This window comes from Callithrix jacchus, chromosome 14 (assembly GCF_049354715.1).
Source record: "Callithrix jacchus isolate 240 chromosome 14, calJac240_pri, whole genome shotgun sequence".
Taxonomy (NCBI): Eukaryota; Metazoa; Chordata; class Mammalia; order Primates; family Cebidae; genus Callithrix; species Callithrix jacchus.
Genome location: NC_133515.1, coordinates 108,944,702 through 108,972,659, shown reverse-complemented (window position 1 = coordinate 108,972,659; position 27,958 = coordinate 108,944,702). Strand labels below are relative to the sequence as shown.

Genomic DNA, 27,958 nt, shown 5'->3' with positions numbered 1-27,958 from the left:
GGATGATGTTCTCCAGATTCATCCATGTCCCTACAAACAACACAAACTCATCATTTCTGATTGCTACATAATATTCCATGGTGTATATGTGCCACATTTTTCCAATCCAGTCTATTATCAATGGGCATTTGGGTTGATTCCAGGTCTTTGCTATTGTAAACAGTGCTGCAATGAACATTCGTGTACATGTGTCCTTATAGTTCATTGTTTTTTATTTGTTTCTGATAGTCCTGAATGGGTAGTTTTAGAAGCTTTTTGATCAAGTTCAGACATTAAAATAAACTCATTTTTAGTTATTAAAAATTCCAGGCTAGTATAAATCAATATTTTCATCTCACATATTTGTTTAAAATGATCACAACTGCACAGTCTATGTCTGTTTCAGGCTCTGCAGCCTTCAGAGGAAAGCAGGGTATGATATGCTCTTAGGTTTCATCTCACATTACATTTTCTGGGTATTACCTATAATACCTCTAAAGGAGTGGCTGCAAGGGCAATGTCCTATGCAATTAGTGACTTCTGTGTGCAGGTTCCAAAATGCTGGCTGGTTCACCCTAAGAGCACTTGTTGCGGGTTTAAGGCATAACTGACCCTCTGTCTTCTTCCTGCTCTCCTGTTATTGAATAGTGCATTTGTTCCTGCTATGGGTGATCCACCATCTTTGGTGCAGCTGGTTTCCTGGGAGTCTCCCCTTGCCAGTAAGAACTACCAGGCGTTCTTGCTGTTCTAAAATCTGGCAATGTAAGCATCTCCTAATGGAAATGCAGACATCTTTGAAGGGAAATGCATACCTCCCAATAAAATGCAGCCACCCACATCTCTATGACAATGCAGGCACCGGTGCCTCTACCCCAAGTGAAATCCAGGAACCTCCTGAGAGCTCTTCGTGCTCCACGTCGAAAGAAAGCAGGTGTCTGCATGAGTTAGCTCCCGAACGCGCTGGCAGCTTATTTCCATGCTGGAGTGAAGGAACGAATTAGCTTGCAGTTTCTTTTCGCCATAGACACCCGCCCTTTCCTTGTGGCACCAGGACCATCTCCATCACTTGTGCTAATGTAGTGTTCATTCCTAGGCACAGCACACCCTGCCTTCGCCTATTTCTAGCTTTGATCAATTGCTAGTCTCCTCAGTTTTAAAGTTCAAAGACGGGTGATATATCAAAGATCTTAGAACAAGCTTTGATGACTTCTTAGCAATTGCTACAGAGGATGAGTCTAGCTACCCTTTAAAAAAACTGAGATAATTGTCACCTGGGTATTTGGTTTAATGACCCTAGTTAAAGCTCTGAAGATTGGCACAATTATTGGATAATCAGTTACACTCATTTTTGTCAAAACGTGTTCTGAAAAGATTCTGAAACGGTTCCTTAGAAAGAAAATGTACAACTGCTAGTGCAGTATACACAGTTGGATTGTTTTGTTAGGAATGTGCTTATTTCACGTGCTTAGTATTCTGTATTACAAAACAATTCAAGGTACCTTTAGTTAGAGATGCCTTTCCCACTAGACAAAGAATGTGCAATAATACGTTTGTAAAACGTTTCTTTGATAAAATGCAGCACTGTCTTACTAAAGTTCATGGGAAAGCAGTGCGTCAGTGTCTCGGTGAACAGCAGAGTCCTGTGCTGCTGCAGGAAGTGAAAAGCGGGCAGTGAAGACCTCGCAGCTCACTTAACTAACTTCAGCATGTCCGAGCAGCGACACCCTCTAGAGAGCTGCACTTTTCTGATCCGTAAAAGAACACAGATTCAATCATCTCAAAGAGTTGTTTCAGGGTTTTTACAATGTATCTCAAATAAAATCTTCTGACTGGCAGATAGCAAAATAAAAAAAAAAACAATCTATAAAAGTATCACGTTATTTATTAAAATCAGATTCTTATGCAAGCAAACGCACATTTCAAAAAATGCGTATCTCTTATATTCGACTTACAAAACAAGGGTGAATTTCATGTCCTTATATTATGTAGGTGAGAAAAGTTAACCCAACTATGTTTTCGCCAAATAGGTAAGAACATTTCTTTGAAGACAAGTCATAGGCCCACAGTTTTTATCTTATATCATGAATGGTGAATAAAACCACTTTGCAGAGCCAAAATGTTCTGTGACTGCTGTCTGGGTCAATTACAATCGTTTGGCCGGTGCCTCTGCTTCTTGCAGGGAGGCCATGTCAATAAGCCAAGCCCTCCAAGGCTTCATGTGGCTGCAATTAAGGCTCACCCCGCCCCTTGGGTTTTCAGAAGCTAGGCATATTGTGGAGAGCAGAGAGAGAAAACAGGGAAAGAAATTACCAGCATTCCAGGAAATACGCCTGCTGTGCTGCAGCCTTCTTCACTTCGGTGATGCCTTTTATTATGTTCTATTGATTTTCATGTTATTTCCCATTTTCGAGCAGAATCGCTTGAAGCAATAGCAGCAATAAAGCAATGCTTCTGTCAGTCATCTTCATCTTTCTCACCCACACACGTGTTATCTCTATCACATACACATAAACACACATAATTCTTCTAAGGGTTGCATTTCCAAATATAGAAAATAAGACTAAGAGTTCTAGAACAGTCATAGGGAGCATGCCTAGAAGCCTTTGACATGTGAAAAGGCATGTTCAGCGCATTAAGTGAGGGTAGGTGGCCTTTGGTTTTTAGTCTAAAGACACCATTAGCGTCTTACCAAAGTTGCTGCTTCTTGCTAGACTGTGTGACTGTGCTAAAGAGTGTATGCAGAGAAATGCTGAAGAGAAAAACAGGGTGGGATGAGCATAAAACCAGGAGGGATTTAAGTAAGCAGCTAGTGATTGGCAGAAGGATAAGATGCCCACTCAGGCAATCACCCCCATGTGTACGCACCAGGTACAATCTCTGGGACTGCAAATGGGATGGAATATCATTCCCACGAAGAGGGCAGGTTATAGAGCACAGGCAGCTTTAAAGGGAGATTGTCCTGCACAGCACTGACCTAATCAGGTTCATCCCAAATAAAGAGGTTTAAAGCATAAAAGAGCTTTCACGAGGAAGATTTTACCCATTTCTGGTTTTGAAATGAAGAGAACCAAGTGGCAGGGAATGTGGGTGGCCCTTAGGAACTTAGAGTGGCCTCTGGTTGGCAGCAGGAAAAGACACAGTGACCACAGTGCTATTCCTTTCTGAGCAACTGAACTCTGCCAACTACGAAAACTAGCATAGAAGAGGTTGGAGAGGACAGAGCACAGCCTGACACCACCTTGAATTTGGCCTTATGAGACCCTAAGCAGAGAACTCAGCCGTATCATGGTTATACTCACAGAATCGTGAGCTAATAAAAGGCTGTGTTCTTGTATTGCCAACATTTTTCATTAACTTATTAATTATATACCCTATAATTTGTTATTTTCTATGTTAAAAATTCAATGTTTTTATTATAGTATTCGCAAAGTTGTCCCCTATTTAATTTCAAAACATTTTCATCACCCCCCAGAGAAACCTGACACTCATGAGCAGTTGTTCTCCATCCTCCCGCCTCACCCCAGGAAACCTCTAACAGACTTTTTGTTTTGATTTGTTTTATCTATAAATACAAGAAGATTTTATGTATATTAGATATATAAAATATAAATGGAATCATACAACATGTGATCATTTTGTTTCTGATTCTTTCACTTGACATAATGTTTCAAGGCTCATCCATAGGGAAGCATGTATCATTACTCCATTCCTTCCCAGGGCTAAATAAAGAGTTTTCATTTTATGAATATACAGCCTTTTATTTACCTGTTCATCAGTTGACTGACATTTGGGTTGCTTCTCCTTTGGGAGGTATGAGGAATAATGTTGCTGTGACTGTCTTTTGCTGTGACTGTCTTTGTGTAACTGTTCGTATGAACATATGTTTTCAGTTATCTTGGGTATACCACTAGGAGTGGAATACTGAGTAGTATGGTAACTCTGTTTAATATTTTGAGGAACTGATTATGTATTTTGCCAAATAACTACCATTCTGTTCTTATATTAGCAATATTTGAGGGTTCCAACTTCTTCACCTTTGTGCCATACTTATTATCTGTTTCTCTGTGAAAATATGTGTATTCAGAACCTTTTTTTATTAAAAAATAGATTCTCATTTTATTGTTCAGTTGTAAGAATTTAAGTGTGTGTGTGTGTGTGTGTGTGTGTGTGTGTGTGTTCTGGATACAATCTATATTTTGAATGCAATCTATGTTCTGCATAAGAAATATATATATATATATATGTATATATATATACACACACACACACATATATATGTTCTGGATACAATCCTATATCATATGCATGGATTACAAATATTTTCCCTCACATTTTGTGAATTGTCTTTTCACTTTTTGAAGGTGTATTTTGAAGCACAAACGTTTCTCATTTTGATAAAGATAAACGTATCTATGTTTTGTTTAATCACTTGATCTTTTGCTATTATATTTAAGTGACTATTACCTAAATCAGGATCACCAAGTTTTACTCTTATGTGTCCTGCTGTGAGTTTTACAGATTTAGTTCTATAGTTAAATCTACGATCAACTTGGAGTTTTTTATGTGGTGTGAAATAGACATCCAACTTAATCTACCTGCATGTGGGTATTCAGTTTTCTAGCATTGTTCCTTAACAGGACCCTTTTTTCCCATTGAGTTTTGCTGATGCCTTGTTAAAAATGAATTCATCGTAAATAGAAAGATTTCCTTCTGGATTCTCGGTTCCGTTCTACTGATCTGTATGTTTATCCTCAGGTCGGGATTACATTGTTTAAGTTGTGGAAATGTGAGTCCTTCCACTTTATTCTCTTACAGACTCCTTGGCTATACTGGGTCTCTTGCATATTCATATGAATCCTAGGATTCGTTTGTTAATTTATACAAAAAGTCAGCTATAATTTTTCTAGGGGTTCCATTAAATCTGTAGTCAAGGCCAGGCACAGTGGCTCATGCCTGTAATCACAGCATTTGCGGGGCCGAGGTGGGCAGATCACTTGAGATCAGGAGTTTGAGACAAACCTGGCCAACATGATGAAACCCTGTATCTACCAAAAATACAAAAATTAGTTGGATGTGGTGGCGGTTGCCTATAGCCCTAGCTACTCAGGAGGCTGAAGCAGGAGAATCGCTTGAACCTGGGAGACAGAGGTTGCAGAGAGCTAAGATCCTACCACTGCACTCCAATCTGTGTGTCAAAGCAAGACTCCATCTCAGGGAAAAAAACAACAACAAAAAACTGTAGGTTCCATTCTACTGATCTGTATGTTTATCCTCATGTCAAGTGCGGGATTTTAACAATGTTGTGTTCTCCAATCCATGAATAAGGGATAGTTTTCTATTTGTTTAGGTATTCCTTAATTCAGGCATTTATTTTGGTAGTTTTCAATGCATAAGACTTGTACTTTACTCGGTAATTTTGATGTTAATGATTTTTTATGCTATTATAAATAAAATATTTTCCTTAGCTTCATGTTTCAACTGTTCCTTGTTAATGTATAGAGCTATAATTTATATTTGTCATGTATTTTGCATCCTTGAATTCATTTATTAGTTATAATATTTTTTGTGGATTCTTTAGGAAGTTTTATATTAAAGATTATACCATCTGCACAAAAGGATTTTATTCTTTTTCAGTATGTATGACTTTTACTTGCTAATTGCGCAAGCTGGAACCTCCAGTACAATATGTAATATAAGTGGTGATAGTGGAAATCTCATCTTGTTTTTAATTTAGGAGAAAATCAGTCTTTTGCCATAAAGTATGATGTTAACTGTGAGGTTTTTAAAAAGATATTCTTTATCAAATTGAGAACGTTTTCTTCAATTCCTTGTGAATGTTTTTTCTGGTGAAAAAAGGTAATGTTGTCACTCCTTTCTGCATCAGTTGAGATTATCATGTGATATTTTTCTTTTATTCTATTATATAGTACATTACACTGTTTAACTTTGATACTGTTGAGCCAATCTTGCATTCCTGTGTTAAATACCAATTAATCATGATATTTAATCCTTTACATATTGTGGTAGATTTGGTTTGATGATATTTCGTTGAAGATTATCACAATTCATCTATGCTTTTAAGAAACACTGATCTGTAGTTTTCTTTTATTGTGATGCCTTGATCTAATCTTGGGTTCAGGGTAACGCTTGCCTCAGAATATGAGAAGATTTTCCTCCTTTTCTATTTTTTGAAATAGTTTGTGAAGGGTTGGTGTTAATTCTTCTTTAAATATTTGGTGGAAAGATACAAAAATTAGCTGGGCATGGTGCCATGCACCTGTAGTCCCAGTTACTCAGCAGGCTGAGGCAGGAGAATTGCCTGAACTCAGGAGGCAGAGGTTGAAGTAAGCCGAGATCCTGCCACTGCACTACAGCCTGGGCAACAGAGCAAGACTCTGTCGCAATAATTAATTAATTAATATTCTTTCCCACTCTGAGTGACACCCTCACTCTGGTTCCTTGGGCACCTTAAGGAGCTTTGCTCCAGCTGTTTCCACATCTCCTCCCACTTAGTTTAGGCTTAATTTCAGATACCATCTCCATGACCATCCTATCTAACATGACTTTCCTTTTCACTCCATGGACTCTAATGCTAATTTCATTTTTCCTTTGGCACTTGTTACTACCCATCATTGAGCGAAGAAATCTATTGTGTCATGCACCGTAAATCAGAAAATGACCAAAGCAAGTCACACTCATTTTAAGAGGTTTTCTTTCCAAAGTTAAAGATACATGCCTGGAAGACAAATCTATGCTTTTCTCCAAAGATGATTTTGAGGGCTTCAATATTTAAAGAGGAAAAGGTGGGTATTTGGGAAATACACAATTTTCATGTGAGGGCTGATGGGAAAAGTGGTCATTCATGCCTTTGTCTGGCTCAGGGAATCTGCATTTTATATAAGATAAGGTAGATGTGTTGAACAATAAGAACACATGGACACAGGGAGGGGAGCATCACACACGGGTCTGTTGTGGGGGTCTAGAGGAAGGACAGTGGGGGTTTAGGGAGTTGGGGAGGGATGACATGGGGAGAAATACCAGCTATAGGTGATGGGGATAGAGGCAGAAAACCACATTGCCATGTATGTACCTATGCAACAATCCTACATGTTCTTCACATGTACCCCAGAACCTAAAGTGCAATAAAATACATAGAAAAATAAATAAATAAGTAGATATATTTTTTAAAAAAGGTAAGACAGACAATAGAACAGAGGAAGCAATCAGATATGCATTTGTCTCAGGTTAGCTGAGGGATGACTGAGTTCCGTCCTATGTCCCTGCACCTATGAAGATAAGCTATCAGTTTACATTGCCATGGTGAACATGGTAAACTTTAGTAGAAATGCGTTAGGGTAAAGATCTTGGGGACCACAAGGAATTTCCTTCCAGGCAAAGTGCAGGGGAGGTATGTAGCTTTTTATCTTTGTAGCCGTGTTATTTAGGAACCAAGTCAGAGGCCAGTTTGCCTGACCCAGTTTACAGCTTGACTTCTCCCTTTGGCTTCGTGAGTTTGGGGTTCTGAGATTTCCTTTCCCTTCACAGCACCAACATGAAAGAGAAAATGTCCTTCAAGCCACAAAGAAGAGTAATAACACTTCTCTTTGGACCAATCATGGATATTAACTAATTAGCATTTGTCAAGTACGGAAGGTGAATTCAGCATAGAAATGTAGAGACTGGCAAAGGGGAGCAGCCAGCAGTGTGGATCTACCACTGACAAGGGAAGGGACTTTCTGCAGACAAAGTAACAGGCTGATTATGAGTTTGGCTTCTGGGGCTGGGTGAGGTTGCTCATGCCTGTAATCCTAGCACTTTTGAAGGCACAGGCAGATGGATCATGTGAGGTCAAGAGTTTGACACTACATGGGCCAACATGGTGAAACCGCATTTCTACTAAAAATACAAAAATTAGCCGGATGTGGTGGTGGGTGCCTGTAATCCCAGCTACTTGGTAGGCTCAGGCAGAAGAATCGGTTGGGCCAGGAGGCAGAGGTTGCAGTGAGCAGCCTGAGTGACAGTGAGACTCTGTCTCAAAAAGAAAAAAAAAAAATAGTTTTGCTTTTGGAAACCAGCTAATGAGAGTTTTCATTGTGGGGCTGCCTCTTATTGACTGTGAAGATTGAGGAAGGTACTTCACCTGTCTGTGTCCGTCTGTAAAACAAGAACAGTAATATCTACTTCATACCATTATTGAGAAGCCTAGAAAACGTTAATGTCCAAAAAAACACTTAGTATAATGCTTAACACACAGTAACTTTATAATAAATGTCAATTATGCTCATTATTTCATTATCAATTTTTATATGAAACAAATCTAAGAAGGTGGCTGTTCCAGACTTTCATTACATAGTAACTGAATTGCCAACTGTCTTCCCTCCCTTAGTTTCCAGTCGCACTAAGACAATTTCTGGCTCTCCTTCCCATGTAACTCAACCTATATAAAATAAATTCACATTCACACTGAAATGGACATTCCAGACCCTGTGACACAGATTGTCTATGAAAAATGAACATACTGAGATGATGGTTTGGGCTTGAAGAATTGAGTCAGCATCAATTCATCTTCGGAGATAAATCAATTCTGGGTGCAAAGACAAGACTGGATCAAAATGCCCTGAGAATGATGATTCACTAAGGTAACAACAATAGGTGGGGTTTCTTCTGGTTAGTCAGTGGTACCTCTTCCCGTATCCACCTGGAACCCATTGACGATTCCCTGGGAGAGTCCCAGGGTAAATGGGAAGGGGTAACATTGTCCTTGGTTGCTTGGGATCTGGTAAGCACATGCAATTCCACATCAAGAAACAGCAGAATATGCTGAGGACACATCATTTTATAATGCTGGAAAGAAAATTTATAGGGATTCCTGTAAACTTTGAATGCCAGCTCAATTTTAAAAGTACTAATCTTCTTCCAAGTTGAAAAAAAAATTAGGGAGAACTCAGTTCATACAAGAGTGAGAAATTTATTATGTATGTAAGTTATCATAGTGTTAGTAAAATGAGATATGTTGATTATAGCCTGGCCTATAATTAGTGCCAATAGGATGAGATACAGACATACTTGCTTGCCATTTTTTTCTGACAACCCACTGACAAAGGTATTTATCTGACTGGTATACACCATATCTGTGAATGATCCTAGTTGTCAAATGGAAGCAGAACCAACTGGGGCATAGGTAGCCTTCTATGGATTGAATTGTTTCCCTTACAAAGATATGTGGATGTCCTAACCACCAGTGCCTCAGAATGTGATCATATTTGAAAATAGGGTTATTGTCATTATAATTAGTTAAGAGGAGGTCACAATAGAGTAGGATTGGCCCTTAATCCAATATAACTGGTGTCCTTTTAAGAAGAGGAAACGCATAGAGGAACACGGCATGTATAAACTCAGATGTACAGAGGGAAGATGGCATAGACAATGGAGGCAGAGATGAGTGACACCGCAGTCAACCAACGACAGCAAGTATTGCCACCCGACAGCGGAGGGAGGGGATGGAAGGAAGGGTTCTCGTCTTTAGGTTTCAGAGGAATCACAGCCCTGCTGACACTTTGATATCTGACCTCCAGAACTATGAGGCAATAAAATTTCTGCGGTTTTAATTCACCCGGTTTGTAGTATTTTGTTATGACAGTCCCAGGAAACCAACACAGGGCCGTGCCACCCAAAAGCAGCCATTAGCACCCTTCGGTCTACAATAACCCTACAGTTTCTTAAGGGGCTATTCTACATTAAACACGTGTTTGACATGAGGCTGGAAAACGGCAATGCTCACCTTAGGCATCACGTACAAACAAGTAGGAATATTTCGTGAGGCTCCAGATAATGTGTTCTATGTGAAGATGTCTTTCTGTTACTGGTATATGAGCTCAGATTAGCTACTGCATTTTCCTGCTGAAAGGAAGACCCAAGCCATGATTTAATTAGTCAATCTCTTGTAAATTGACGGTTTAGGAGAGAATGGCTGTAGCAAGATATCCTTGTAGCATTTTTATCCCTCATTGATTCTGCTCTGGTAAGCACATGCAGTTCCACATCAAGGAACAGAAGAATATGCTGAGGACGCATGATTTTATAATGCTGGAAAGCAGATTTATAGAGATTCCTGTGGACTTTGAATGTCAGCCCAAATTTTAAAAGTGCTAGTCTTCTTCCAAGTTGGTTTTCTTTTTAATTTTTTTTTAGGGAGAATTCAGTCCATACGACAATAATAAATTCATCGTGTCAGTTATCCTAGTGTTAGTAAAATGAGATATGTTGATTACATTCTGATCAAATACTGCATCTGGCAGTAGTAGAATGCTTTATTCAGACATTTCTACTTGAATGGGTCGGTTATTAGCCAAGAAATAAACTGGCTGATCCCATGAAAGTATTTATAGTGAGGGTGGTGCAGTTGTAAAATCAAGGGTGCCATAAATTTTGTGCCTGGTAGCTCTTCAAACAGGCACGCATGCTCTACATGGATGGCCGTGCATTTCAGCTGCAAGGGCAGCCCAGTCTCACCGTGTCCCTTTGCCCAGTCTCACCGTCTCTCTTTGCCCAGTCTCGCCGTGTCTCTTTGCCCAGTCTCACCGTCTCTCTTTGCCCAGTCTCACCATCTCTCTTTGCCCGGTCTCGCCGTGTCTCTCTGTGTCTGTTACTGTGGCAGCACGCAAAGCCCAAGCCTGTTGGCAGAGCTGATCATTTCTTTTCTTAACGTGATACCACTGCTTTTGGGTCAGGTAAACTGTGAGGAACCAGAAGCAGGGCTTTCCAGATAGAAAGCTGCTGTATTTGCCAAATGAGTGATTTTGAAAATTGGCCTCCCTTTGCTGAAACATGTTTTTTTTTTTTTTTACATTCTAAGAAACCTTCAGTATTAAAGACAAATGTGTTCAGGACACGGGAGTCAAATTGAACACTATGCATCCTATTTTTTTTAAAGATCTTCTGTGGAATGAAGACTAGTCAGATATGGGCTTCATTTATATTCCATCATGCTTTTCAGTGGCTTCATAGTGAGGGTCCTGGGGGACCACATAAGCTGGCTATGGCCAGGATAATAGAACAGAACTCTCTGAACCCTATTTACAGTAGCACCCCTTAGTCTAACATAACACGGGGAGCAACAAGTTGACAGGAAAGCTGAGGAGTGGGGAAGTCCCCTGAAGGTATGAAAGAGAGAAGTGCCAAGTCTCCTTTCTAAGGCACATGATGGATTCAAGGGAAAGTCACATTTGACTAAAGCCCAAGGGAGTGTTGCGTCTGATCTTGTTTCTTGGCAGAAGATATGGCAAACTAAGAGTCAGATTAATATGTGGGAGCCAAAATAAATAAACAAATAATTGAATAATTCCTGGAGGTTTCAGTGGGGAGAAACTCCTCCGCAGCTTAGTACCGAGACAGAACCGGGTGAAACTGAAACAAATACATCAGCTGCCAGAAGGTCTGTAAATGCGAAGTTGTTAACGAATGGCAGCTGGCAATCGAGGTCTACCAATGGACAACCAAAAACAGCACACAGCTCACGCTCCCAAGGATCAGCCTTCCCAGAGTTTTCACTTAAGTGGCCACCAACCAGTTGTTAACCCATGCCTTTGGACTAGAGTCTAGGGCTTCGTCCACTACCTTAGAGTGACTTCTATTTTTCTAGTCACTGATAAATAGAACAAACAGCTGAGATGTTTTAGCTATAAATGCTTTACAACTGCTATTTATGTATTACCTTTTGTTACACCTGGAAGAGAAGGGGAAACAGAAAGAACATGCCATCTTGGCCAAGCATCCAAGACAAAGAAGTTAAATGAGTTATGGGAGTTCACCTGGGAGCCAAGACGCTGCACCTCATTGTTTATTAGTCATCCACTCATGTATTTTGCGTGTCCATCAGTTGTTCTTGGCCCAAAGGCCACTGCAGTTGCAGATGTGGCAGTGCCATGCAGGGGCAAGTTGGAGGATGGGCACTGAAGGGGATGCACAAGCCCTGTAGCCCGGAAAACGGCAGGCGTTTACAGCGGCCCACACTGTTGCCATGTTTGTTTTGAACGTTGTCTATTTAAAGAGATTTGAGAAAGAAATACCTAAGCCGTTTTCTTATTGCATAACAATGGAGTATGGTTCTGTAACAGTTTGGAGGGGGAATCATTTGTTTCAAAATGGGTCAGCTGAAACATCACCCGATTGTACAGACAGGTGAGGCACTTGGTTATGGCGCGCATGCCTGACAAACACACGTTGGCATTGAACTCTCCACGTCTTTCTTGAGTAATAAGGTGTTAAGCTCAATCCAGCAGCAGAGCTATGTACAGAGAGACCTGCATTCCCCTCCTCTGTTTGCCGGGGAATCTATCAACCCTAATTTTTCTTCTTTTTCTCTTTCCAGATTTTTCTCCATCTTCCTGGCACTTTTTCATTTGCAGCCTCGTTCACCCGTTGTGGTGGTTTAAAAACATATTTACACATTTTGAGATTCTCTTGTTTCAAGAGGTAGAGCTTAATTTCCCTCTCCTTGAATGTGGGATGGACTTGTTTCTAGCAAAATAAAAAGGAATGATTGTGTCTGACTTTGGAGATAAGTCATAAAAGCTTCATCAGCTTCCTGCTCGATCTCTCTCTCTGGTATGTGCTTGTCTCTGCATCTCTTCCTTCACTGATTGTCTGTCTCTCTTTCTTTTCTCTCTCTGTCTCTTCTCTCTTTCTCTCACCTTCTGTCTTTCTCTTTCTGCCTGTTTCTCCTACTCTGTCTCACTCTCTGTCTCTCTCTTTCCCTCTCTTTTTCACGATTTGATTCATTGATGCCAGTTGCCCTATGGAAAGACTCACCTGCCAATCAACTGAAGCCTCCAGCCTCCAGCCCTGTGAATTAGCTCCTTGGACACACAGGTAAAGCCTTTATGGGACTGCAGCCCTTGCTGACTGCTTAACTCAGCCTTGTGAAAGACTCTGAGCCACAGCACCTGCTAAGTCATTCCCTGACTCTTGGCCCTCAAGCATTGGGTGTTGTTTTAAGCTGCTAAGATTTGGGGTAATTGGATATGCGGCTGTAGGTAACCACTATGCCCTGCACTTGTCTTTTCTACTACCCCTCTGACAGGGCAGCTCTAGTCTAGATCATTAATAGATCTAACCTGGCCCCAGATCTGTAAATGAAGCCCCAGTGATTAGGCTCCTGAAACCAGAATTCAGTGTTCCTATCAATACCAAAAAGATTGGCTCAAAAGCCTTAGCTTGTCCTTCTTGCTCTTGCTGTACTTCCTGGGAACGACTCATCACCAACTTATCGCAAGCAAACATTCTTTAGAGGAAGTACGGGAATCTGTAAGGGGTTTTGTGAGAAAGGGCCTTGCTTGCTGAGAGCTGAGATGCTATTTCATTTCATGGCTGTAACACCTGCCATTCATTTTAACTTCCCTTCTTTCTTCCTGGCTACTGCCAAGCCTCTAGTCAACCCACTAACAACTCTGATCCATTCTGCCTTCATGTTAGCTCCCACACTGGTCCTCTCCTATCCATTGCTGTGTCTTTAGTTTCTACCTTCATTCCTTCATTCCTCTTACCAATAATTTTCTTTTTGAGATGGAGTCTTACCGTGTGGCCCAGGCTGGAGTGCAGTGGATGATCTCGGTGCACTGCAACCTCCAGCTTCTGGCTTCAAGCAATTCTCCTGCCTCAGTCTCCCGAGTAGCTGGGACCACAGGTGCGTGCCATGACACCTGGCTATTTTTTCTTTTTATTTTTAGTAGAGATGATGTTTCACTCTGTTATCCAGGATGGTCTCAGTCTCCCGACCAGCCACCCAAAGTGCTGGGATTACAAGCATGAGCCACTGCACCCGGCCCTTGTCAATAATTTATTTCAGGGCATCTTTAATCACAGCATTTCCATTGTTTCTTCAATTCCTCATGAACAGAGCTGATATTTACCTCCTGAAAGTAATACCATGAACTACATGACTTTCACAGGCAATCACTTTATTCCAAGTTGCCCACAGTTAAGGTCTAGTTCTTCACTGAGGCGGGGGATTTGCTCTCCACACGAACTCCGAGTTTCTTTATCTATACAGCTCACCCATTCCACATACAATTTCTCTTTTCTTCCATCCCAGCTTGTCCAGATTCTCTCTTCAGACCAGATTGTATTGTTTTCAGCAGCTAAATATTGTGGTAATTCATTACTGTATGGCTATAAACGGTACACATGAAGACTTGTCTTTTAACACAGCTCCACTGTCCCTTTGGTAATTTTAAGTTTATATTAATATGATTCCCGTAAACAATTATAATTTATATCCTATGGCTTTTAAGAAACAATGAGCCACATAATTACATGTTACTGTATCTCAGATATATGACCATAGGGAAATCATTAAAATATATTGATCTCCAATCTGCTAAATTGGGTTTTTGGATTATGATTACTGAGGTCCTCGATCCTGTCTAACTTTCATCTGTTTCAATCCCATGTGCTTCTAATAGTGCCAAGCATGAAGGAATCCAATTAAAAGGGTCAAATACTTGAAATCTTAGCCCATCGGTGACCATTTGTTGAGTGACTACTGTGTCCAGAATTTTGCCACAATGAATCTCAAAACCCCTCATGTGTCAGATCATTTTGCTGAAGCCATTGATATTTTTAAATTTCCTCACGTCTTCCACTTTTACAACGACTTTTATCCTGACAACACTTGAAATGAATGCTGTTTAGAGTGGGGAAAGGGCACCCATACAAAGGCTGTGCATCTGTGTTAATGGTTGCTAGTGGCTGTGGAAGAGTAGCGGATATGGGGGATTGACAAAGGCTATTAGGTGGGGCAGGCCTCATGGGCAGGCAAGCTGGGCAGTCACAAGTACCCAGGCCCAGAGGGAAACCACACTTAGATCAGTGTTCTGCTGTTGCTGATCTTGAAATTCACAACAAGAACAAGACACCCGCATTTTCAGGCACACTCAGCCCCCGCTATGGTCTGAATGTGTCCCCAAAATGCATATGTTGAAATTCTAACCCCCGAAATGGTGGCATTAAGAGGTGGGGCCTTTGGGAGGTGGTTGGATCATGAGGGCAGAGTCCTCGTGGATGGGATTAGAGCCCTTAGCAAAGAGGCTCCAGAGAGCTCCCTTGCCCTCACAGGAGGTGCAGCAAGAAGGTACCTTTGGACATTGGATTAGCTGGCACCTTGACCTTTCCCTGAGTCCAGAACTATGAGAAGTACATTTCTGCTGTTTATGTATAATCCACCCAGTTCACGGGGTTTTGCTATAGCAGCCTGACCGGACTAAGACAGCCTCACAAATTCTGTAGCCAGTCATGTCCTCCGGTGATTCAGATAAGCTCTTCACTCTCTCCCCTGCTGGTTAACGATTAGTAGAGGGGAAGATGTTGTCCTGGGGTTGCTGTCAGATAACAGTTTGTGTGTAAACCATTTATAAAGAAATTGCTTCAAAGGAAAAAAAAATGAGGAACTGAGAGGGAAAAGACAGGAAAGGGAAAGAAACAAGGCCAGTGTATAATTTTAGGGAAAGTCCCCAGAGGGTTGCTTCGGCCAAGCCCAGAAGGGAGTGTGGGTGTACAATATGCTCCCAGTGTTTGAACCTGAGGTGAGGCAGCTGAGGTTCTGTGCCCCACTATGTTCGGGGACAGGCGTTGGGTATGGGCCTGGGGCCCTCCAAAAACATGCCATTCCCTGCACCTGTAGTTAATGGAATCCCATGATATCATTTAAATGTTTGACCCTTCCAAATCTCATGTTGGAATTTATTCCCTGATGTTAGAGGTGAGACCTAATAGAAGGTGTTTGGTCATGGGAATGGATGCCTCATGAATCGATTAATGTCCTCTGGGAACATTGACTGAATTCTTGCTTTTTGAGTTCTCGTCCTTATCAGTTACCACAGGAGCTGGTTGTTAGAACAGGAGCTGGTTTTTAGAATAAGAGCTGGTTGTTAGAAGAGCCTGTGCTGCCCCTTTCTCTGTCTTCTTCTTTTCTCACCATGTGGTCTCTGCACATGGAGGCCCCCCTTCCTCTTCCACCATGACTGGAAACTCACTGAGGACCTCACCAGAAGCAGATGGCGACCCTGTGCTTTTTGGATAACCTGCAGAATTATTAGCCAAATAAATCTCTTTTATTTATAAATTACCCATCCTCAGGTATTCCTTTACAGCAACACAAATGTACTAAGGCCCTCTGGTAGCTAAGGGCAGTCCTCAACAGAGTTGCAGGTACAGACCTTGCATTCAGAAGCACCCTGAAGCTGGGAAGGGCAAATAATAACAGTGAGAGAAACTTAAGAGAATCTGTGCGGAGCACTGGCAGTGTTTGTCATAGTGGCCGAGCACCCTGAAACTAATAAACCAAGTATACTCTTCCTGAGAATGCTTAGCCGAAACTCCAGGCCTCACACTCCCACAAAACCTTTAAGTCACGACAAAGGAGAAACAGACATGATGTGTTAACTAATTGTATACTCATTGCCAGGTATTGTGCTATGCACTATGAAATAAACGCAGAAGGATGAGACAGGACTTTTGTTGTACTCAAAAAAGAAAAGGAAAAAGTAAGGGATACAGATATCCACTGTTAATGAAACATTTAGTATGAGCCAAGCACTGGCACTCAATGGTAAGGTTACAAGTGTGGTGCCATTTGGTCATTGCTCTTAGAAATCAATGGTGTTGAGAATGAACATCTGGCTGATCGACAGATGAACGACCCAGCCTTTAAAGTCTTTAGGAGAAACTCACAGGGTTCATTCTGATAAAAGAAGAGAATGTTTGTCTCTGTGTGTTCTCTGATGATGTTGGACTGAGTTTCTAAGAGTGAATAAAATGCGGGGGAGAGGGGCATTCCAGGTGGACGAATATTAGCAAAATACAAAGGCTTCCAGTCATTTATCTCCCAGCTCTGTGGAGTGAAGTGCTGGTGAGGAAGTGAGAAGTAAGGGTGACGGACATTTGCCCTTGTGGATCTTACATTCTTACAGCGAGAAGCCGACAAATATGCAGAGAAATGTCAAAATACGACCTTCAGGGACAGAGAAGTTTGCCGGGAACATCTCACGCCAGTGAGTGAGAGAGCACACTACATTCAACTGTCTGCAAGTAACCCAAGGAAGCTATGAGGCTGGACAGGTAGAACGGCAAGCGAAGACACCAGACACCGTGTGTCAAGGCAAGGGACTTCATGATATTCTCTTGTGAGTTAGGAAGAGCAGCTGGGGAAATTTAAATACTGGGTGGACATGGTCACACTTATGTTTTAGATACGTTAGTCTTGCACCGTTAGTCTATGTGGGGAGCCCACTTAGCTGCTATGGGCTTATCTGCAGTATGTGGTTGCACCAGTGAGTCTCTATGGCTTCTTTTATGTCTCCTATTTTAAGAGTCTCAGTTATGTAAGTCTAGGAGGCTTAGCTAGAGGAGTCTCTACAGACTAGTCACTCTGAATCTGGGGTGATCTCTTCTCTCCCATGGAGATCAGGCAATGTGCGGAGATACTTTTGATTGTCATGAGATTTTTACTGGTATCTAGTGGGTAGGAATCAAAGAAGCCGCTAAGCATTCTACAACGCACACGCAGCCCACAAAACCAAGGATGATCTGATTCAGGACGTCAGCGGGGCAAGGCTGAGAAATGCTGCCGTGGATTGATGACACAGAATTTTCTGAAGACGAGAGGGTGTTTTCTGATGAGGAGAGAGTGGGGGAAGTTGGAAACAATTTATGTGGGAAATTCTTTGAGCATGGGCTGATGGCAACAGCTCTCAACCACAGCATTGCCCAACCTAACACGAAGGAGACTGAGGCACCCTTTACATGCATTGTAACTAAGAACAAAGCGTGAGGTCTGCAGATGTCAGCATCTCTCTTTTATAATATCATTCTCACTTATTTGGATTCTGCTGTTTTATTTTTTTTTTCTTTAACAGGAATAGAGACATGGAGTTAGTTGCAACAGGGAGGTGGTAGCAACCCCATCAGCATCACTTGTTCCACAATAAGCATCGCTATATGACGGTCATTAACGGCGTCTTTTCTAATCCCAAGAGCAAAAGAGAATCAAAATTAGCCGATGAATATCGAATAAATCTGTATATAAGCTCTGGGATTATAACCATAAATAAAATAGAGCAATTTACATCTATAAGGAAAACTTATCTCTAAATCCCTGAGCAACTAGAATAGGAGCTATTACGGATGTATCAGGGGCATGTTCAGTGGAATGCTTTATGGGACAGACATTGCTTGAAGATAGGAAGGTTTTATGGAAGAAAAAAATGAGTTTAAAATTTAAAGCATATTTAGGAATTTAACATGAGAGCACTGAGGAAGAAGATATTCTTGATAAAGAAAACACCCTAATTAAAGGCTTGAGGATGAGGAGATGTCATGTTAATGTACTTTGAATTATCTTCCTTTTTAGGAAGATAAACCTGGAAGAATCCAGGAACACAAGGTTGAATGTGCACAGCACCTGGCTGTCTCCTCAGTATTAAAAATTATCCCCTTCAAATATCACAATGACTTTGTTAATTGCCTTTACTGTGGCATTCTGCAGCATTGAGTGTCCTTTGTAAATCGTAAACCATTTGCATTGCATTTGTTCACTGAACCCCCAATAAAGAATCGAATTTACCAAATGGTGACCATCTCTTCCAGGAGCAGCAGAAATGGAGTTACAAAATCAGAAACAGGAGGGACTCACAAAGCTGAATCATACTACTTCTTGGCATCCTTGCTTGTCACATTGGGGATTATTGGCAAAACCCCACAAGACAATGAATATGCAACATTCAACTATTTAACTCATATGGCATGCAGTTCTTTAGGATGTCACCTGGCACACAGAGAATCAGGAAGCCCAGAAAGTGCTTCTATCTTCAGTCCAAAGATTTGATGTCAAATGGATCTGCTGCCATTTCTGTAACAATGTTCGTATCTAATATCCTACACTCACAGAAAAACAATTCAAGAATAGTTAGCCATGTACATCATCAGTTCTTTCCCTGACCTGGGTAATTTTAATTTTTTTCATAGGTTTTGCTTTCTGATTTGTTTTATTTGGATTTGTTTAAAAATCTAAGGTCACTTTTTCTAAATGAGAAAACTATGTAGGATATAAAGTTTTCCTGAATAATCATTAAACAATTACTATTGTGTTTAAATAATTATCAGAAACCAGGTTAAGAAAAAATAAAATCTTTAAGAAGTCCACTCCTAAAGCAAAGTAACACAAATTCAGGTGATCTATCATGATTGTATGTTGTCATTTTACAGTGAAATAGAATCTCCAAACTGTATTTCTCATCAAGTGAGATTGCGGTCTATACACAATATTTTTAGTGCTTTAGAATTTAAAGTAAGCAGTCACACCTTTTCTCCATGTGATCCTTTCAAGATCCTCTTAGTTATTCTTATTTTTCTGATGAAGAAAATCGGCATCAAATAAGTTAAATAACATTTCATTGGGTCGTGTTTTCTTTCGTTTTAACCTCTCTGAAATAAGTATTCATTGTGCAGTTAATGCATTTGCGATCATGCCTTAGTGTTTTGGCAGTACTATCTTGTAACAATCGTATGTGTGCATCTTATAATTAATGGTATCTTTGAGTCAATGAAATATGCTATATTTAAATTCAAATTTGGCTACAAATTGTTTATTCTTTCCTTGACACTCTGTGGCCTCGAGTGACACTGGCTGACAAAAAAAATCAAACCAACCGACAACAACAACAAAAAGTTTAAGCGCTGTAGATCCTTAGTTATAATCCACAGACTTCAAAGTATGTGAAATTAATTTTAGGCCCTACACTTGTGTCTTTTATAATGTAAAATCATGACACATTAAAAACGTTTGTATTATCTCTCTCTATATTTTAAATTTAGTTTATCTTCCCAAACATCTTCAGGAGCGTATTTTGTGCAGGGCATGCTGCCTGCCAGTCATTACGGGATCTATGTGGCTATAAAAAATTAAATTATGGTCTTACAGGGGAGAGGATAGAAAATGTACATTTATAAACTTCCTACTATGTAGGAGTTATGTTATAAATTTTTACATATTTTGACCCATTTAATGCCCATTTTGCAGACGAGTAGACAGAGGCTCGTGAAATTAGAAGGATTTTTCCATATTGTCAGAAATAAGAATTATCTAACTAAGATTAAAACTAGGACTTCCCGCTCACCAGAGCTATTCTAATTATATTATTTCATGCATGAAGTTAGTTTTTATACGAGGTATAAAAGAGATACACATTTACACTCATGGTCCATATGAAGAGGAGGTAAGCTGGCTTCCCTCAGGAGTAAATGGACGTTGTCTTTATTTTGTGAGAATGCAGCATCGTGATGGGGCTGTTTCTCATGGGCATTCTCATCTCACAAATGGAGTCTCAAATCAATAAAATGATTAGAGTGTCAGCAAACGAGGGGAGAGAGAGGCCAGGAATGTCATTTGTTAATAATAACGCTCTATTCAACTTGGAATTTTAAAACTTGCTAGAGTTCTCTTCACTTCGCGAAAACAGTTCTATCCAAAGTGAGGAAGAAAATATGTATTTATTCAATCCTAACCTGAGCCAGAAACTGTATTTTGGGCATCGCATTCTATCACCGTGACAATCTTGAAAGTGATTTAACCCCTTAGTGTAAACACCCATGGATATTTTTGAAATGCAAAACATCTTGACCAAGGTCACATCACAGTATTTCATTCCAGAGCATGGGATCTTTCTCCTATGTCATCTTAATGCCATATCTGCCCATTGACCAGTAAGAGAACAATCTGAGGATAGACACTTCCAGCCATTACTTAGGTTACTTACTCAGTTAAACCTTTGGAGTTTTGTCTGTGTTCTTTTTTTGTCATGGTTGAACTAACTGAATCTGTATGAATAGTAATCATATGTCAGCATTTAATTGGTTATTATTTATAAAAGCTGTGTATCATATGCTCATTTTTTAAATAATTCATTGATAATTATTATTGTTGTCACTGCTATTATTTTGCAGATGATGAATATCAAATGCATAGAACTGACATGAAGTACCCAAGGTCACACAGATATCAAGCAGTAAAACAAAGACACTTTTATACCCTCAGTTTTTCCCTCAATATTACTCTGAGTCTCAAACACTGAAAAACTATTTTTTCTGGAGCCCAGGGCTGGACAAATCGTGCTCAGTTGCTTAGTATATGAATAATGGTAGAGGATAAAATGCTTCCATTGAGATTCTGACATTTTGAAAGCCAAAGAGTGGCTTATACATTTCTGTTTTTTTATGTAAGATTGGGGGCAGTCTAGGAGAAAGTCAGAACTGTATTAGCGAAGTGGATGTTGGTATAATATCTCAGGGATAAGGAAACCAGACCCTGAAAGATGGAGACATTCTCAGAATCATAAGCCCAGTCATTAACAAAAGGAAAATCTCACTGTCCCTGGCTATCCCTGAGTCTTTGGTGTGGCATTAAAGACAGTACAATGTAGTCATTAGGATTTGAGTCTAAAAGTCAGACTCACTGTCTTCATATCCTGGCTTCTCATTAAAGGCTTTGTGAGCTTGGACAATTTACTTAACATCTCTGTGCTTCAGTTTCATCATATGAAATAATGAAGATAATAATTTTGCCTTCTCAAGGGGTTATCTATTTCCTCATCTGTAAAATGGGAATTGATCTAATATTCTCACAAGATCTTAGTAGAAATTGTCTGTGAAAGGGGCATCCAGTAAGAGCATTTAACAGTTTTTGCTGTGGGTTTAGTCACTAAAGTTTTGTGAGTATTATTTTTTAAAAAGGAAAGCACGGGCTGGGCGCGGTAGCTCACGTCTGTAATCCCAGCACTCTGGGAGGCTGAGGCAGGCGGATTGCGAGGTCAAGAGATCGAGACCATCCTGGCCAGCATGGTGAAACCCCATCTCTACTAAAAATAGAAAAAAAATCAGCTGGGCGTGGTGGTGCACACCTGTAGTCCCAGCTACATGGGAGGCTGAGGCAGGAGAATGCTTGATTCCGGGAGGCGGAGGTTGCAGCGAGCCGAGATCGTGCCACTGCAGGCTGATCGTGCACTCCAGCCTGGTGCCTAGTGATGGAGTTAAACTCTGTCTCATATAAAAAAAAAAGGAAAGAAACTTTTTTCAAAAAAGGAAAGTGCAAGCATTATCTCAATGAGCATTTAATAGATTTCCTTGACATATCAGGCAGTTTTCCCCTAAAGATACAAGCATAAATAAGACACAGATTCTTATTTATACATTTACAATTTTTTTTTAGAATTGGGGGCAGTCTAGGAGAAAGTCAGACCTGTATCAGGGAAGTGGATGTTGGCATAAAATCTCAGAGATAAAGGAACCAAACTCTGAAAGATAGAGGCATTCTCGGCATGATAAGCCCAGTCATTAACAAAAAGGCTCGCAAGAGAATAAGAAAAGCAGACATGCAGACACACATTTCTCAAATGCAGTGAGTATTTTCCTGGAGGTTTTAAGGGAGGAAGAGAAGGGACAGAGCCTAGAAACCATGAGGCATCAATTTTCATTATGAACTTGTCTTAATCAGAGGGAAGATTAGCTTTCCTGTATCCAGCTTCATCTTATCTAGTTTTGTGCCAGGGTGGGATGATGGAGTGTGCACTGGGGCCTGGGGCCCTGTCTTAGTCTGGGCTTACTGTGGGGCACCTGGACATCACTTAAGTTGCTGAAGTCTCCTACTCCTCATCAGCAGCTGACACCATCTCTGGTCCACCATTGACTGACTGAAACCCATCCAGTCGCTGCAAGAATACAGGAGCCAGAATGAAGCCTCAGACTGAAATATCATTGAGTATTTCATTGGTGAAAGCAGACCTAAACACAAGAACCAGCTCATGAATGGAATAAGTCACTCTATCATCTGATATCAGACTCTGTGTCCGTCAGAACATCACTTTCTAGAGGAGTTCAGAGTCAACAGCTAAGTCTAGGGCAGAATTACCCCAGGTTTCTGGGAAGTTGGTGCCACACAATTCTCCACAAGAGAAGAACTTGAACCTTGAACTTCCGAAGTGAGGTTTAAAAAAATAACCTCCTTGTATTTTCAGCAGTTAATACATTTTATCTATCCCATTTACATGGGTTTTTCCCACTTTTAAAAATAAATTACAACGATTTGTGAGGATCATTAAAATTATCTTTGTAGCCTGCAAATGCTTTAAAGACAGATCATATTTCAATGATCTTTGTGCAGATACTAAGTTGATACACGCTCATAACATGTGGTGACTGAATGGATAAATGAATAAAATAATGACTACGTGGAGGAGAAAATAAGTGTGGGACAGCCTCCTGAATGCCCACCGAAAACGTTCTATTTATGGGGGAATGGTAGTAATATCTATGGCCAAAAGCAAGAACCAATGGCCCAGGATTTTATTCAAGTGTCAAATATCCAAACAAGGTCGACTGTGATAGACTCCAGGGCCTGCCCCCTCTCAGCCCATCATGCTTCAGTCTCCCCATGTTGCCCCTTCAGATTTAGCTCCACTGAACATGCCCTGGAAACAGGCCCCTTTTGCTGTCATCATTCCAGGTTAGCTGTGTTCCTCTAAATAAGACCAAGAGAGACAAGGAGCCCCACGTGAAAGGAACAGGAGCTACAAGGCAGAAGGCAGGGAGTGAAGAATGGCTTAAACTCAAGGGGAGCAGTGAAGCTCTGGGTGAAAAGGGGCATAGACCTTGGGCTCCTGTACCCATCACGTGCTGCCCAAGAGGCTGACTCAGGGTGGAGTGAGCAGGATTTCCATGTCCTGTGGACTGCAGCAAAGTTCTGCCGATGGGCTAGTGGGGGAGAGGGAGGTCTTGGCTTTATACCAGCATGGTGGCCTCAGAGTGGCTGCTTGCTCAGACTGAAGGTCATTCATCTTTTCAAACATGTTGTTCTCCATCACTCTGTGACCCTGCAGGCCTCTCTCCCCCATCCTCTTCCTTGAGGTTTAGGAAGGGTGAAGAAAGCTCAGCTTCAAGGAGCCCCATGCCCCTGTAGCCACCCAAACATTGGTAGTTACTCCCTTGGTAAATAAATTGTACTGAATTCTCCTATTGGAGGTATGCTTCCTGTGAAAGCCCTAACTGATATAAATACACAGAACTTCATCTCCACACAGAGCTGCTATATTTCCTCTTCCTCCTTTCCCTCTTCCCCTCTTACGCTCAGAGGCATCTGTGCTGTGTGACCTTGAGCGAGTCTGCCCAGCCCTCCGTCTCCTCACCTCCAAAGTGGAATTAATACCTTGCATTGTCATAGGCATCGAATGAGGTAATTCATGAAGGATATTTGGGATGGTCCCCTGCAAATAGCTGGCATCAAAAAATTTCAGATTTTAAAGTGAGATTTTGAAGTGCTTCCTTTTTTTCTCCCTAGTAATAAGTGAAAATAGATTCCATTTTGTACCCTCAGTGGGATTTTATAGTGAAACAGTAAAAGAGGAGAAGAAGTATATTTTTTTCCCTAAAACAAACCATTTAAGCATCACTCCACATGAGTAACAGGAGCCTCTCAAGCAATCCCCCCAACCTCCACTACCCCTCTTGATTCTAGAAAACAGAACTATGCTGTTCAAAGATTTCTCTGAACTATACCGTTCAAGCAGGTTTCATGAGAGATGATGTGGCTCTGTAAAGAACTTGATCAAACATGACAGCAGGCCCACTGATAACATCTCTATCAGTTTACTCAATAGAATAGTCTAAAAAATATGGAATTTAATTAGAAGCCATTCTGTTTTTTTATAAATGAGACAGAGAGAGATGCCTGGTAGTGACCCAGAAAAAAAAAAGAGACTGTGCTGTGAACAGCAGCTTTTCTCATTCTTCAAAGGCAAAGTAATTACAAGTTGTTGGGACAGGGGTATCAGAGACCAAAGAAGAAATGCAGAGACTTCTTACAAATGTGAATGATCTTTTTGACTAAAAGGAGTCCAGAGGACTTCCTTAGGTGCCTCCCGGAAAGGCAAGGATGTGACACGAGATTGCTCCAAAATTACTCCGAATGAAGGTGAAGATAGTCACGGCTTTGTAAACACACGGCCTAGTAGGTGTTTCTGTGAGAAATGAAGTACAGAGAAAGTTTATTTGGAAATAAAACTATTTACGGAAGACAGAATTTTGATTTTCCTCATTTTTTCCCCCCTGTATTTGAGTGAGGGCAAGGGAGAGGCTGTCATTGGGGAATCCAAGTGTCCGGTACTTGGCAGGTAGCAAATAATGTGAGGGGCCCAAAGGATTTGGATGAAAAATGAATGAAAATTTGTCTTCATTTTTTTTGAATTAGAGTCAGAACGGTATTTTTCGTGACCCAAATTTATTTCTTAGAAAGATTGCTGCTATGACTGGCTCAGAGGGTCTAACATCACACTGAAATGTAACTTTCCTATGAAACGTGTTCTTAGAGCCTTTAATCAGTAATTATTCCTTTTCTCTCTGCTGTATTTAAAATATTTGCTTTTGTTAAGAAAATAAAACAACTTAACCTGGGGCAGTTTGGGGGAAAGGTTGAAAAACTGGCTTTTTCCGAGTCGCTTTTGCTGCTACTCAAAGAAGCCACTTCCACCTTGTTAATTCTTTGTTCCCGTTTCTGGTCTCATTCTTCATCCAAAAGCCTCGGCTCTTGGTTCTCATTCCTCTTTGTAAATGGTGGTGATTCACGTGAGCATTGGGTTTTCCTGTTCAAGCACCTGAGTCACCATCTGGTAGCATAAACTAGTGCCGACTAGAGAAAGCACATTCTATTCATTAGGAGCAGGATGATATTAATAATTTGAATATAAATCTGAATTTCTCTGTGTTCCACATTACTTCTTAGGTTCTTGGCTTTTCTCTCTTTGTGAAAGCTCACAGTGCCTCTCATCTCAACTCAAATGATTATCTGATGCTTCTCAACGACACGCAAAAAGTCATTCTTCCTGAGAACAACAGCCTTCCCAAGCCACACACTGGCTCTCTGTGGCTGGTGTTCAGCTTCGACTTAGCAGGTCCTTTCCCAGACATGGCAGGAAAATGCCCTCCTAAGAGGACGAAGAAGGGCAAGCTGCCCGGCAGGTGAGTGGCTGGAGCACGGGGTAATGGCAGTGGCTTTGCTAGAGAATAGGACTATACGGAGAAGTAAAAAGACATGTTCTTGATGACGACTAATGCTCAGAAAAGTAAAGCTGGTCATATGCCACCCCCGACATAGAACCTTGATCACAAGATAAATTCTGGGTTATGATAACAATGATCAGTTATGAGATCCACATGTCCATGTACCGAATCTCACACAATCTTCACGACAACAACATGAGGGAGGGGTTGCGATCAACCCAACCGTACACCTACAAAGATGGAAACCTTACGGGAGGTGACATTCTCCAGGTCTTGGAGTTGGTGAATGATGAAGCCAGAAACACACAGTTTTTATATATTTTATCTATATGGAAATAGTGTACAGAATATATACTCTTTCTGGTATGAAAAGATGTTTCAAGCTTATATTGTACCTCATCTTCCTCACCGTGAAATCAGCCATGAAATGAGTTTTTGAAAATGTAGTCTGTGCAGTTTTTCCTGGAACTGTATCACTGCAACGGGCTTTGTTCAGAACCATGTTTGTCAGGTTTGGTTCATTTGCAGTTTTGGGAAAATTTAATTTTCTAATCTCTCTGACAACAGCCTGTGTGCTGAAATGTACCCGTGTTACTCTATAAGGAATATGATAAACTATTTTAAGTTTTCAAAAGTTCTGCCCAAGGAATTGAATAGAATCTAAAGCAAGAACAACAGAAAAGTCATTGTCCCCAAATTTCGGAGGCTAGAACAGTTATAGAACTAATTCAGGTTTAATTTAAATAAAAAATATGTATTTTTTCAGACATAAATTATTCCTCATTAGGAAGGCTGGACACATGAGGGTGTAAAAATGGACCTAATACTTTTGAGAATCACTTACCTGCCAAACACAGTACTGAACACTGAACACTTGCTATCTCGATTTTTGTTCACAAAATCCCCATTTTATAGTGAAAAACAAATGAGGCTTCAAAGTCTCTTACAAGTGACCTAGGAAGCATTTGGTAAAGTTTGAATCTTAATCCAGGTCTAATGACCACAAAACTTTGCTTAAAAAGCAATATTTTTTGGCCGGGCGTGGTGGCTCACGCCTGTAATCCCAGCACTTTGGGAGGCCGAGGCGGGTGGATCACGAGGTCAACAGATCGAGACCATCCTGGTCAACATGGTGAAACCCCGTCTCTACTAAAAATACAAAAAATTAGCTGGGCATGGTGGCGCGTGCCTGTAATCCCAGCTACTCAGGAGGCTGAGGCAGGAGAATTGTCTGAACCCAGGAGGCGGAGGTTGCGGTGAGCCGAGATTGCACCATTGCACTCCAGCCTGGGTAACAAGAGCGAAACTCGGTCTCAAAAAAAAAAAAAAGCAATATTTTTAAAAACTGTTTTCTCATTCTCAAACTTATTTACTGTATTGACAGAGAACACTTAAATCTTTTATTTCTAGCATCTATAGATTTTATTTATCTCTAGCATTTTATTTCTAGCATCGTCTGTACTCATTTGAGGTGATGGCTGCTTTCACAGCTCATTCATTCAGTTCTCATTGTGGATCAGTTAGATGAGCTAAAGAGGCTCTCTACCCATGGCTTAGAGACTGTGCTGAACAGACTGGCATGAAACAAGAGGTCAAAAGTAAAGGAAGTTTCCATAGTGACACAGTCCAGTCTAATTCCATAAAACTAAGCAGAAATAAGTCACAAACTTCACCTTGCACACTGATATGGTTTAGCTGTGTCCCCACCCAAATCTCCTCTTGAATTGTAGCTCTCATAATTCCCATGAGTCCTGGGAGGGACCCAATGGGACGTAATTGAATCATGGGAGCAGGTCTTTCCCAGGCTGTTCTCCTCATAGTGAGCTTGTCTTAGGAGATCTGATGGTTTTATAAAGGAGAATTCCCCTACGCATGCTTT

At 40.8% G+C, this 27,958-nt stretch overlaps 1 long non-coding RNA gene across 6 annotated transcripts in view; it reads left to right on the top strand.

Moving 5' to 3' along the window:
* LOC128928056 (uncharacterized) overlaps positions 1-27,958 on the top strand; it is a 119,074-nt gene that overhangs the window by 88,859 nt on the left and 2,257 nt on the right. For 4 of the 6 annotated variants that reach the window (XR_013526205.1, XR_013526197.1, XR_013526206.1 and 1 more), the window contains one exon: positions 25,802-26,037. This is a non-coding gene — a long non-coding RNA (uncharacterized LOC128928056). Of the gene's footprint in view, positions 1-12,349; positions 12,586-12,768; positions 12,850-18,621; positions 18,898-25,801; positions 26,038-27,958 lie in introns of those variants that run through there. The other 2 variants (XR_013526200.1, XR_013526194.1) reach the window with 2 other exon arrangements.